A 12,808-nucleotide genomic window follows, 5' to 3' on the forward strand; every position below is an offset into this window, starting at 1 on the left:
CAAGAGTCCCCAACCCACCCAAGTGTGAGACAGCGCTGCCCACTAAATTGTGATGAGGGTTGGTGCACTTGGTGTATGATGATGGTACCTGCCGGGTGTGTCAACACCCGGGTGCGCAGATGCAGTTCCTGGATGATGGATCCGAAAGCATGATGCACAGCGCTGCCTCCGCAACATGGGGTGGTGTCCCCCCAGACAGTCCCACCATGAAGATTGTCTCTGTCTTGAGTGATGGTTTGAGTCTAGACACGATGATCAAGGCTGCACAGCAGGTGAACTGTGTCCCTGAACTTAGCAAATAACTAAAGGGACAGGGTCCCTACCTAGGGCCTGTCCCTGTAGCAACCACAATCTGGGTTATGGATAGGATTCTATCTGGTGCCTAGGGGGGTAACTTGGCCTAGTACAGGGGCTACTGTTCCCTGCACATACAACTTCCCCTAACCTGCTCCCAGCTCTGACTGCCTTGTCCTACCCCAGAGTGCCAGAATGTATCTCTCTGCAGGGGAATCTGGCCTAGTGATTGGCTCACTGGCGTCAGGTGTGTGCATGCCCCTATGCATCCTGGGGCTTGTAGTCCCTTGCAGACCTATTTTACATTGGTGCCGCGTGCACGATCGCAACTGCGCATGCGCAAACTTCTAATAGCCGCTGCTGCCTTCAACTGCGTATGTGCAAGTCTATAATGGCCGCCGCAACTCTGTTGCGCATGCACGGCCAAGATGGTGGCACCCTGCAAAGGAAGTCACCGACCAGCCCGTCGTCACCCGCATCGCCTCGTACCAGCGGAGGTAAGGGGGGGCAATCAGGAGACCGGGGCACCAGAGGGGTCCAGGGCTACACTCTCCCCCTGGTAAAACCCCAACGATCTCGCTTGGGACAGTGTCATACAATCAAATACACAATCGAAGGTATAACTTATCACAATTACTGTATCAATGGTACACAACATAATCACGTTGATACCTGAGGCCAGCTGAGTGTTAGCTATTTGCTGAGATCCATAGTGGAGTGCCCCTAACTGATCGTGTGAGGGTGCCTCACTCTGACTCATGTGAGCCTCTGCCTGGGTAGCCTCATGTACTGTAACGGGAGTCTCTGCAGACTCTTTGAAATCATTGTTGAGTGCTTCAGTCTCTGGTTCTACTCCACTTCCTCCTCCTGGTGGAAGGAACAGCAAGGAGTCTCTGATCCAGACCTTTACCCGGCCATCCGCATCACGTTTGCGGTAGACAGGGAGGCCCAGACTTTTTCCTCTGTCCACCACATGGTGAATAGAGCGCTCCATGTTGCGCATGAAGGAGGCAATGATCACCCGAGCGTTCACAGCACAGTCCTGGTTTGCTCCAGCAATCTCTTCAGAAGTGACGTCTTCCGGCGGAAATCACGAGATAAGGTGCAGATCCATGTCTGAGTATGGATGTGCTTGGGGATCCTTTGCGTAGAAGTAAGGGCCGAGCAGGGCCTCTTCACTGGATACCTCCATTGCATCCTGCAGTAAAGGTTCAGTGCCTCACCGCTCCACTGGCTGCTGACAGTTGTCAGATCATCTGGAATGCTGTCAGGTACCACTTCTGCTGCAGTAGACACCGTAATGGAGTTGAAGCTTCTCTCCGGTAGGCAAGTTGGCGGTGGTCACTGATCCACACGTTCCACCGGGCAGCAATCTTCCAGGTGGGACACCGCCGCCAGGCCACGTGGCCGAGTGCGTGATCGCAACAGCGCATGTGTGAATTTCTAATGGCCGCCACTGCCTGCAACTGCGCATGCGCAAGTCTGTAATGGCCGCTGCAACTCTGCTGCGCATGTGCGAGCCTCTGTGCATGCGCAAACACAGCCAAGATGGTGGCGCCCTGCCAAGAGAGCCACCAGCCAGCCCGTCGCCACCCGCATCGTCTCGTACCAGCAGGAGACCTGGGCACCAGAGGGGACCAGGGCTACAAGTGTTTGTGTGGGGGAGGGGAGACAGCTCCAGTATGTTTGTGATTAATTTGTAGTTATCAGAGAACTTGTCACTTTAATGACACAGTATGTGACTTTTTCTAAAAATGTTGACTCAGACAGTAGGATGTTGGTGCTAACAAAGGAAATAAACAAAAGGGTGCTAAGCACCATTATATTAACATTCTACACAGCTCACACCTTCCAAATAAACACCTCTCCCTTCTACTCTTCCATTGTTTTTGTCTCAATACCCAAAATCCCAGACAATGAAAATTGAATAAGATCTTTTATTAAGAGAAATGTGATTAGTACAGTGCAGTAACTACAAGGTAAATATAATACAGTGATAGTACAGATTTTTAACTTTTCACTTAGGGCACACTTAGAGTTGGTCTGAGGCACTCCTGGGTTACATGGCATCTTGGTTGGGAAACACTAATTTACTGTATATCGAAACATATTTAGCTTTAAATGTACCTTCCTCTGTGTCATACAATAATATTATTAAAAGTTTGGTAGACAAAAGTGCATGCAACAATGTCACTCTCTCACTCGACTCCTTCTCCAAACTGTTTCTCATCATTGCAGCCGGAGGGATGTGATCGCACACTGAGCGCCATGAGCAATTCTTTTGCAGTGCAAAGCAACGGGTCACGGTGAACCACAATTTAGGCTTAAAGCAAACAAAGCAATCCACGGCAATGTGCTTAAGCAAACATAACCTGGTTGATTACATGCCTTGTAAAATTGCTAACAGCTTGTGAATGCAATATTTTTTTTAGTGATGTGAGATACAGGTACTATAGTGTTGTCCAGTTACAAGTACTTAAACTCAAGATATACTGTTTAAACATTAAAAGGTTAATACTGATTGTCACATGAAATGTATCCCCCCACATGCCCATATTTGGTCCCATACTAATTGCAACACTGTTAAATGTTAATGGCAAGCTGCATGGCCCCAGTCACATTGCGCTCTGGAACTTTAATAAAAATAGTAATGTTGCCCAGATATGGAGTCCAACATTGAAGGTGAGTCAAGATGCAGGGAAAATACAGAGACTCATCAAAATGAAGATGAAGGCAAGGTAAAGATAGGGAAGCAGTAGGGTCTTTCAGTTAGAATTCAGAGATACTGTACATGGGACTTCCGGTCAGAATTCAGAGAAGAAATGCGTTAACAAAATGGTATTTGGGTGCTCAAGTTACCAGATCAAAATTAATTAAATCTTCAGTAAGAGTATCAGAAAAAAGAAGAAATAAACAGAGAACTCCATAGAGAAGTGGGTGAAAATGTCACATAATTTTCAAAAATAATTCTTGTACAAGGTGAGATTTTCTTACTAAATGAGACAGGTATCCCCTGAAGGCCAAAGCTGAGTGAGCAATTAGCCACAACTCCTCTAAGCCTCATTGGGAATGTCTTAATGTATATCTTCAGCAAGACATAGTACACACAGTTTTCATCTTGAATTCTTCTGATTCCTCACCCACTTCTTGAGTTTCTGTTGAGGCGTGACAGCCACTGGTAGCAAGATCCAAGTGTTGAGAAGGAAAAAAAAGGCAGCGCACAGCCAAAAAGAGTCAGGGTCCAAAAAGAATAATAAAAAAGGATTTATTGACAAGACATACTAAAAAGGAGGTATAAAATGTTCTCCTACACGTTTGTACCTCCTTTTTTAGTATGTCTTTCCAATAAATGTTTTTTTAATGATCATTTTGGACCCTGAATCCCTATGGTTGTGCGCTGCCTTTTCTGTTCCTCTCAACACTAGAATTCAGAGAAGAGCAATAAAGGTGAATGGAAGGCCAATGCAGAAGAAGGCAAATCAAAGCCAAAGTGGGATGACACCCCGCCGTATATTTTATAAATGCTTAATATCCACCCTTACCTGCCTGGACATGTCATCTACAAATATGAGACCGGGGGTATATGGTATGCAGAACTCATCTAGGTAAATTTTAATCTGTGTTTGTGTGTGAATTGAGTACTTCTGGCCATGTCCAAAAAAAAAAAAAAAAAAAAAAAAAAGCTTTATTGCAACCGAAGCACTGTAGGTTTTAATATCCATTATAGGGTTTCTCACTTTTTGAGTTTGGTCATATTGAAGCTTTAAGGGCTTGTTTTAAGTATCTGTGTGCTCTGTGTTTTTATGACCATAAATGATGACAACCATGTCATAATTTTATTAATAGAGTATAATGCAGATATTTATTACCAGAGAACTTGGAGGGAAACTCCCTGACCCAAGTTGATGGACATAGAAAAGTATTTATTTATTTTTAAAAAATGTTTTACCAGGAAATAATACATTGAGAGTTACCTCTTGTTTTAAAGTATGTCCTGGGCACAGAGTTATGATGACAATACTTTACATGATTACATAAAATGAACAGAGGTTATACATTATAAAGATATTTCATGGACAGTTAGAGATAATACAGTATACATTGTATGTAACAGTTACAGACATGATTAAAAGTTAGACAGCTGCAATCTTGAAAGAACTTAGCCTGGTGGTGACTTTGAGAATTTCTGGTAGGTTGTTCCTGATGAAAGGTGTACGGTAAGAAAGGAGGAGCTACCAGATTGATTGATCAATGAAAAGTATTTTGGAGACAGATCTCAGGTAATAAATGCTGCCTGTGGTAGGGGTAAGGAACTTGTTCATATAGGTGGGTAGTTTGCCCTGAAAGCATTCGAATGCAAGAAAGGAAACATGTACTTTGAGCCTAGATTCAAGTGATAGGGAATCTAGTTCTTGGAGCATTTTGCAGTGATGTGTGTTGTTGCATTGAAGGACAAAGTGGCATATGGAGTTGTATAGGGTGTGTAGTTTGCTTAGGTGAGTATGGGGTGCTGTACCATATACTATGTCCCTATTATCTATAATTGGTACAGCATCTGCTGTGTGATGCGCTTTCTGACCAGTGGGCATAGGGAGGATTTGTTCAATTAAAGCACACCTAGTTTGGCATAGGTTTTTGATGTCAGAGTATCAATATGCAATCTAAATGTTAAATAGGAGTAAAACTATATGCCGAGATATTTAAAACTAATGACAGGGGCTAGAATAGTGTTAGAGTAGGTTCTGATCTGTAGCTCTGTCATTGGTAGCTTTAGAAATTTAGCCTTGGTCCCCAATACCATCGTTACAATTTTGTCAGTGTTTAAAACCAATTTGTTTTGGGAAATCCAGTACTGAAGTCTTGAAAAATCAGATTGAAGTACGTCTCCAAGATCAGAGAGTCTAGGTGCATATAAGATTGTGTCATCCAGATACATGTACATGTGCATTGAAGCTCCCTTACAAGCTATTGGTAGATCATTAATGAAGACTGAAAAGAGTAGCAGCCCCAGAACAAAGCCTTGCAGGACACCATATGTGACATCCAAGGAGATAGGAGTTGGAGCCCAAGATAGACACATATTGTAATCTACCCAATACATAGGAATGAAATCAGTTTAACACATGTTCCCCTATTCCAGAGCATTGAAGTTTGTTTAGCAATATAGCATGTACAGTATGTATGTATGAATGTCTTTATTTGTATAGCGCCATTAATGTACATAGCGCTTCACAGCAGCAATAGTTACAATCATATAAATAATAAGATATAACACATAATACGATATAAATAACACAAAGGGAAGAAGTGCTTCTGACTTAAAAGTAACATTTATGAAAAGGAGACCCTGCTCCGAAGAGCTTACAATCTAATTGGTTGGTAGGAAGAACGTACAGGGACAGTAGGAGGGCATTCTGGTAAGTGCGTCTGCAAGGTGCCAAGGTTTATGTAAGAGGTGTTAATTATCAGCCATCGAGCTACTAATATGCTTCCTTAAGCAGGTGTGTTTTAAGGTGGGTTTTAAAGGTGGATCGAGAGGGTCATAGTCGGATATTGAGGGGAAGGGCATTCCAGAGGTGTGGGGCAGTCAGTGAGAAGGGTTTAGGGCCGGAGCATGATAAACAGTATCAAAAGACTTAGCAAAATCTAGGAATATTGCACCAGTAAGTTGTCCCACTTCCATTCCACACTCATTGCAAACTTTTAAGAGAGTAGTTACCATTGAGTGTTTTGGGCGAAATCCAGATTTGAGTTGGCTAAGGAAATGTGTCTTGATATAGTAATCGCTAAAATTGGAGTGGACACATTTTTCCACATAACTTTGGATAGTTAGAGGCAGTGTTTTTGCCACCACTTTTGAAGATTGGCAGTTTTCCCAGGTCTTTGGGATATAGCCTATAGACAAAATAGAATTGACTAGGGAGGTAAGCAGTATGGTAATGCCTGGTGCACTGTGTTGCAGGAGCGTTTGATTGCAGTAGGTCAGGTCCACATGGGCTGTTTAGTTTTAATGTGAGAAGCGTTTGTGTAATCTTTTTTCAGATAAAGGGACAAATTGTAAGAACTGTTGGAAGGGGTGGAGCTATAGGGGTTCTCCCAGGTTGAGCTTCATGATTGTAGTTTGGGTTGCGCTTTGATAGAAGGGAAGTGGCACGTAACACAAAGTATTTATTGAATGCATTTGCAATGTCATTGAGGTTTGTCAGAGTAGGATAATTCTTTTTTTATATTAGATGGTTGCTGAGAGCTAGACTGCTGGAATATATTATTTATGACATTCCAGAAGTTTGCTGGATTTGATGTATGGAACCAGTACACCATGTTCATAATACCGGAATGTTTGGGATTCAATATGGGTATCTTTACCCCAGACTCTCTTGGAGATAATCCCACATGAGTCAAAGCAAAGGTGGCCCCCCGAGAGAAACTCTTCCAACTATGCTTCCCCTTCACTGCTTCTGTCAACTAAGCCAGTGTGGACAATGAAAACATCATTAGAAAAAGATATTGGTGTTGTCTGTTTGCTGTACAGCTGACGTCTCTTTACCCCAGTCTCTCTTGGAGATTATACCACCTGAGTCGAAGCAATGGTGGCCCCCCAAAGAAAGCATCCCCACTATGCTTCCCCTTCACTGTTTCTGTCAACTAAGCTAGCATGGACAGCGATGACATCATCAGGAAAAGACAGAAGCTTCAAAGACCTCAAGTTCATCAGCGCCTCCATTCTGCATCTCTGCTGTGGGTTTCATCAGTTTATCTCAGACTCTCTTGGAGATAATAACACAATCACAGAAAATGCAGCAGCCTTTGGTAGTAGCCAAAGGGTGTTAGCCATTTGTTGCTATTTGCTGATGTTAAGCTGATCTGTACAATCCAAAACACACCAACATTCTTATCCCCCTATATTTCCACTTACCATTCCTTATAGATTGTAAGCTCAAGTGGGGAAAGGCCCTCCTTACCAACTGTTACAATGTATGTCAATGTTTGTTCTTTTATTTATTTTTCATCCTCCAACCCTATTGCACTGCACTATGGGATATGTTGGCGTGTGAATAAATGATAATAATAAGCATGAAAATCGAGGCTGGAGAAACATTTGTATTGTGAATCTTTTAATGAGGTTTTTGTCTTTTCATGTGGCTTTGTATCTTGTTGCTGATGATCTTGAGGTCTTTGCAGATGTCTGTCTTCTCCTGATGATGTTATCGCTGTCCACGCTGGCTTAGTTGACGGAAGCAGTGAAGTCCCCCATGTGCACGAAAAGCGTATGCGCGCTTCACCCGGTTTTTAACTGCCAGAGCGGGTTAAAGTGTGCTGGGGGGAGGCACAAATTCCCCCGCGGAAAGCCAACACCTAGGACATCTTGTGTGCCTGTACACTGTGATTCTATTATTAGAGTTGCCACATTAGTACCACGGCCAGTTCCACAGCAACAAGCTAGCACCAAAACTGTTGCGCTACGGCAGACAGTGGCACATCAAAAAATCTAATTTTCAATTAGCATTTGGTAACTGGCACTGTAGTACAGCCACCAATTACGTAACATCCAGGTTGGAATAGTGCTTTGGACACACAGTGCTTGGATTATTTAATTATATGTATGTCCAAAACCACAGATACTGTTCCATCTCTCAGTAATACACAGGTGGGAAAGAGTACCCCAGGACATACTGTACACTTTTATTTTATTTTTTTAGACTTTTCCTGTTAGCTTTGACAATCATATTGACATTGTTTGAAAAATCTTTCATATTACTACATTATGCTGTGGATTTCTTGGGCTTGACCACTGTATTGTTGTTTTATTATTTTATTGTGTGCTCTAGCTCCACCAGCACTAAATTATTACACTTATTCATCATCAGTTCAGCAAACTACAGGTTCTCTCTCTAGAGTAATGAGAGAGAATTTTAGTGAAAGCAAGTAGGAATGAGAGAGTGAGACTGAAACATGTGATGCTGCTGCTACTGCAGTCAGTGGTGATGAGTATTGATTTGAATGGTGAGCTGAGTGACTTACTAACTGACTTGCCAATCTCCATGGTGGCGTAGATATTGTTGTCACTTCCACCGCATCAACTGGACTGGGTCCACTGCACTCCACTCACTGACTTGACCGTTAACAAATAACACTGTTATTGTCGGAAGTGGCTTGTTGTATATGTGCACAATGATGCCACCACCATCATCATCATTGATTAAAAATTACATCCTATTTAATTTTTACCCTCTAGTGATTGCCCAACCAAGTCAGCACCAAAACTGCCGTACTATGCCAGACAGCGGCACAACATCATTTCCTGGTTAACTTGGCATTGACACCTGGCTGGCACTGCAGCTCACCGACCAGTCACCAATACATAATATGTAGGTTGGCAAGTTGTCACAGTGGTTGGCTTATTTAACATTTGTATGTTCTAAAACAAGTTACTGTTCTATCGCTCAGTACCACTGTGAAAAAATCTTGTTTTGAGTGTTATATGTGCGAATTTCACTGACCCAGCCACTGCCGCTCCCTGTATTATTCCTACTGTATGTATTCAATTGATAAATATATTTTAGATAATAATTTTTTTCTCTAAGTAATGACAGGGTGGAATTCCAGAAGTCTCTCAACATAGGAGAGAAGAAACCGATGCTCTCTCTCTCCCAACAGAGGAGCATGGAATTAAACTTCTGAAAGCTACAACAATTACTGTAGCTTTTGTCAACCAGTGACTTGGCAGACTCCCTTTCAGGCTTTGAATAAACCACTTCATAGTCCTGGAATAGGGAACTGCAGGTTTCCCAGCAATATGCAAAGTCTGACATCTGATCAGACCTGTGCTTAGCTATACTGCACCAGAGAGGGAGACCACAGCACAAACAGATGGAACATTGCTTCTATTCCCCTCTCCTCGAGTCCACAGACCTAGAGTAGAAACATGTGACTTGCCAGTGAGTACTACAACTGGCTAGTGAAATGCCCAGTGCCCTGGCCAGATGTAACGGGTGCTCACCACAAACAGGACGGGATCGCGAGGCTGAGGTGGCGATGTTGGAATACACCGACATACAACCACGTAACCGTATCCGGAGTGCAGAGTCGGAGTTGTGCAGTCGGGTCAGGTAGGAGAGGTTAGAATGGTCATGGTACTCGCCGTGGTCAGGGGTTGGAGAAGTCAGATGGTCGTTGGGGTCCAGGATTACTGAAGGTGGGAGTCTAAATACAAGCCGAGGCGAAGGGTCAGAGAGGCAGAGGTCCAGGAACAAGCATGGGTCAGGTGCAACCAAAAGGTATCAGGCAGAATGCACAAGGCAAGGAAAATCAGAAGGTTATTTGAGGCAAGCACTTCATCACAAAGCTATGGTTATGCTCAGCCAACTTGGTTCTGGATTGGCTGAGCATATAAAGGAGGAGCAGCCAATGGCAGGGCTGCACCAGGTTGTGAACAATGAGTGGTTACACCCACTCAGTGCATTGACAGGCAGGGTCGGCGTGTACCGCAGATGTGGGGTAATAGGAGGTAATAATGTTAACCCCATGCATGTCCCTGGTAACGCGACGCTGGTGCGTAGGTGCACGAGCGCGAGGGATGTTCTCAGTGGCGTCATGGGATGCATCATGGGGGCGGGGCCTAGGCCCGATTCATGTGGTGTCTTCACACCTGCGTGCACGGCGCCTGTATGAAACCTCAGTGTGAAGCGCGTCACGGGGTGCATCATGGGAGAGGGACCAAAGCCCAATCCTTACACCAGGACATTAAGCCTAGGGACCTCCTAACCAACCTGCTCCTGGAATTAGCAAAGCTAGCTATGTTTGACCAGTAAGTTGTGTTTGGAAGGGGAGGTCAATATGAACATGGTGTCATTGTTCCAGGCACATATTCTGGAAGAGTATACCCATGCCGAGTTCACTGGGACAGTTTATAATTTGCCTCCTTTCCAGTCGGCATCACAGGCAGTGTGGATAGTAAATCCCCATTGGAATGAATTTACTTTTAACATCCTACTTTTACCTCCCTGATCCTTCTTTTACCTCCCTGATTTAGTGCACTGTAAATTCCAGTTACAGTGCACGTGTTAATAATAGTTTTCTTTTATTCAGTTTATCCCTGATTAAACCTACATAAAATAATAGACTGCTACAACAGCCACCAATGCAACATCTAGGTTGAAACATGACTTCTTTGCACTTTCAACAGAAAGGACTTCATCTGATCTGAGCACACACAGTCCGACAGAGAAAATAGCATTAAAATAGAATGTAATCCTTCATGCTGAATCTGATGTCAGACTCCTACATAATACAATATGATTTCACCAAGATAAAAAAATATAACGTAGAGCCCAAAAAATAATTAGAGAGTGATTAGTCATTACAGAGGGCTATTGGGTGTGATCAAATGTACTGTACACAACAAAAAAAACAAATGTCCCAATGGAACATCCAACTGACAACGTATATAGTTAAATACTTATCTGTTTGTCTTCAATCTTCATTCATAGATATATTTAATAATTACACCACAACTTTACTTATTAAATAACATGAAGCATATTATATGATTTTAAACTGTTAATGGCTTTTTTTTTTAATTAATAGGCAATATGCCAAATTGGTAGTTTTTTTATTAATCAATCATAGACATATTTAATAATTATTGCTCGTTGTTACTTATTACATTAATCATGTTTTTCTAGTTCAAGGCCATGCTAATGGCCTTTTCCCCCCAAATAAAATGCAAATCTAATTGCATTTAATGGCATTTAATCATAGACAGATTTAATAACTACTACTAGTTAGTTAATTTATTACAAATACACTATAGTATTACTAGTAGTCACCGATTAGGTTAAACATCAAAGAAGAATAAACCACCAAAAAGTTCAACCTATGTTAAATTGTAAATCATGAACAAAACATGTTTTTAAAGAAGTCTTATGAAGAATCATATGACCTGTTTAACTTTTCAACAATTTTTGTTGTACTTATTTGTTTTTTTGTATTTTTGTATTTAAAAAAATGTATATATATATATATATATATATTTAACCAAAAAAATAAATAAAATGAACTGAATGGAATTTGGAATGCGAGCAACCGTGGACACCGTACCAAGAGACGGCAGACATCTTGGATTTCACATTTGTGAGGACAATGAAATGGAGGGTCCGCTAGCAGGTTCAGATCCATATGCATAGCAGGATAATAGGCGGTTTGCGTGTGCCGACAAATGAACCGAAAGGCTCATTGTATCAGAGAGGTTTCATGAGTGTAACTATTACATATTGAGTGTCCTGATAAGTAAATATGTTACACACTATGGGGGCTATGCACTAAGCTCCGTGCTTTTGCGTCTGGCTGGGGGAAAAAAATCACGTCCGATAAAAACTGAAGCCGGAGACGCGATTCACTAAGGCCTTGAGCCCATTTTCTATCATAAGTGCTCAAAACAGCCACATTGTACGTGTTGGTTTTTTCCCCTGCTAGCGTTCTTAAACTTTACGTACGGTAGCTGATAGAAAAAAAAGCAGCATGTAACATTTGCATGGAGATTTGGCAAGGCTGTTACAGGCGATCGTACACAAAATAAAATCATTTTAATAATAGTGTACATGAGCATGGGGTCTCCGGAGCTGAACCGCATTGGTTTCAGGTCCGGGGACCCCCTACTTGAGAAGATACAGGCCCCGTTATGGGGTGCCGGTATCCCCTGCACTTTCAAGCTTCCACGTCACGCGACCGGGACATTTACATTCTGCAGGAGATACCGGAACCCCATAACGGGGCCTATATCTTCTGAAGTAGGGGGTCCCCGAGGCTGAAACCAATGTGGTTCAGGTCCGAAGACCCCATGCTCATTGACAGTATTATAAAAGCAAACGTTACCATTTTTTACTAATTTGGTCATCTCCACACTAAGGCAATTATGGTCCCCTGAGGTTCGTGTATGTCCCCTTACTTTCCTTGGGGTATCTGTGGGAGAGTCCATGGAAGGAGTGAATCCATTCAATATAATATTGTTGTAAATTACTGTGTGTGTGTGTCATATATATCTTTTTTGGGACATGGTAGTGTAGGGGTTAAATGCTGAAATGCTGAAGTGATGAATTTAGCCAAGCACATGACAACAATTATAATCACACTTTCGCGCCACTATTTTGGAGGGACACCCTATATAAAGCGTCCATTTAGTTCAACCAGTGTGGGTGTTGTTGTGAGGAGAGATAGAGTGGGGCGTGGTGGTAGTAGGAGGAGAGAGTTGTTGATTTGTTGGTGATTATTGAGTGAGTTGTCTTGTTTTATTATATTTTGTTTCTCTACATTATTGTATTGTTAGTATGAAAGAACTTTGTTAGTGTGTCATTTTGGTTTATATTTGTTTTTTGTGAGTGACTGAGTGAAATAGAGAGGATGAGTGGGAGTGGACATTGGAGTGGACGTGGGAGTGGTGCGGTGGCTGGTGGAGTGGTGGAGTGGAGAAGGTGCGGTGGCTGGTGGAGTGGTGGAGCGTGGGAGTGGAGGAGGT

This window comes from Ascaphus truei, chromosome 4 (assembly GCF_040206685.1).
Source record: "Ascaphus truei isolate aAscTru1 chromosome 4, aAscTru1.hap1, whole genome shotgun sequence".
Taxonomy (NCBI): domain Eukaryota; kingdom Metazoa; phylum Chordata; class Amphibia; order Anura; family Ascaphidae; genus Ascaphus; species Ascaphus truei.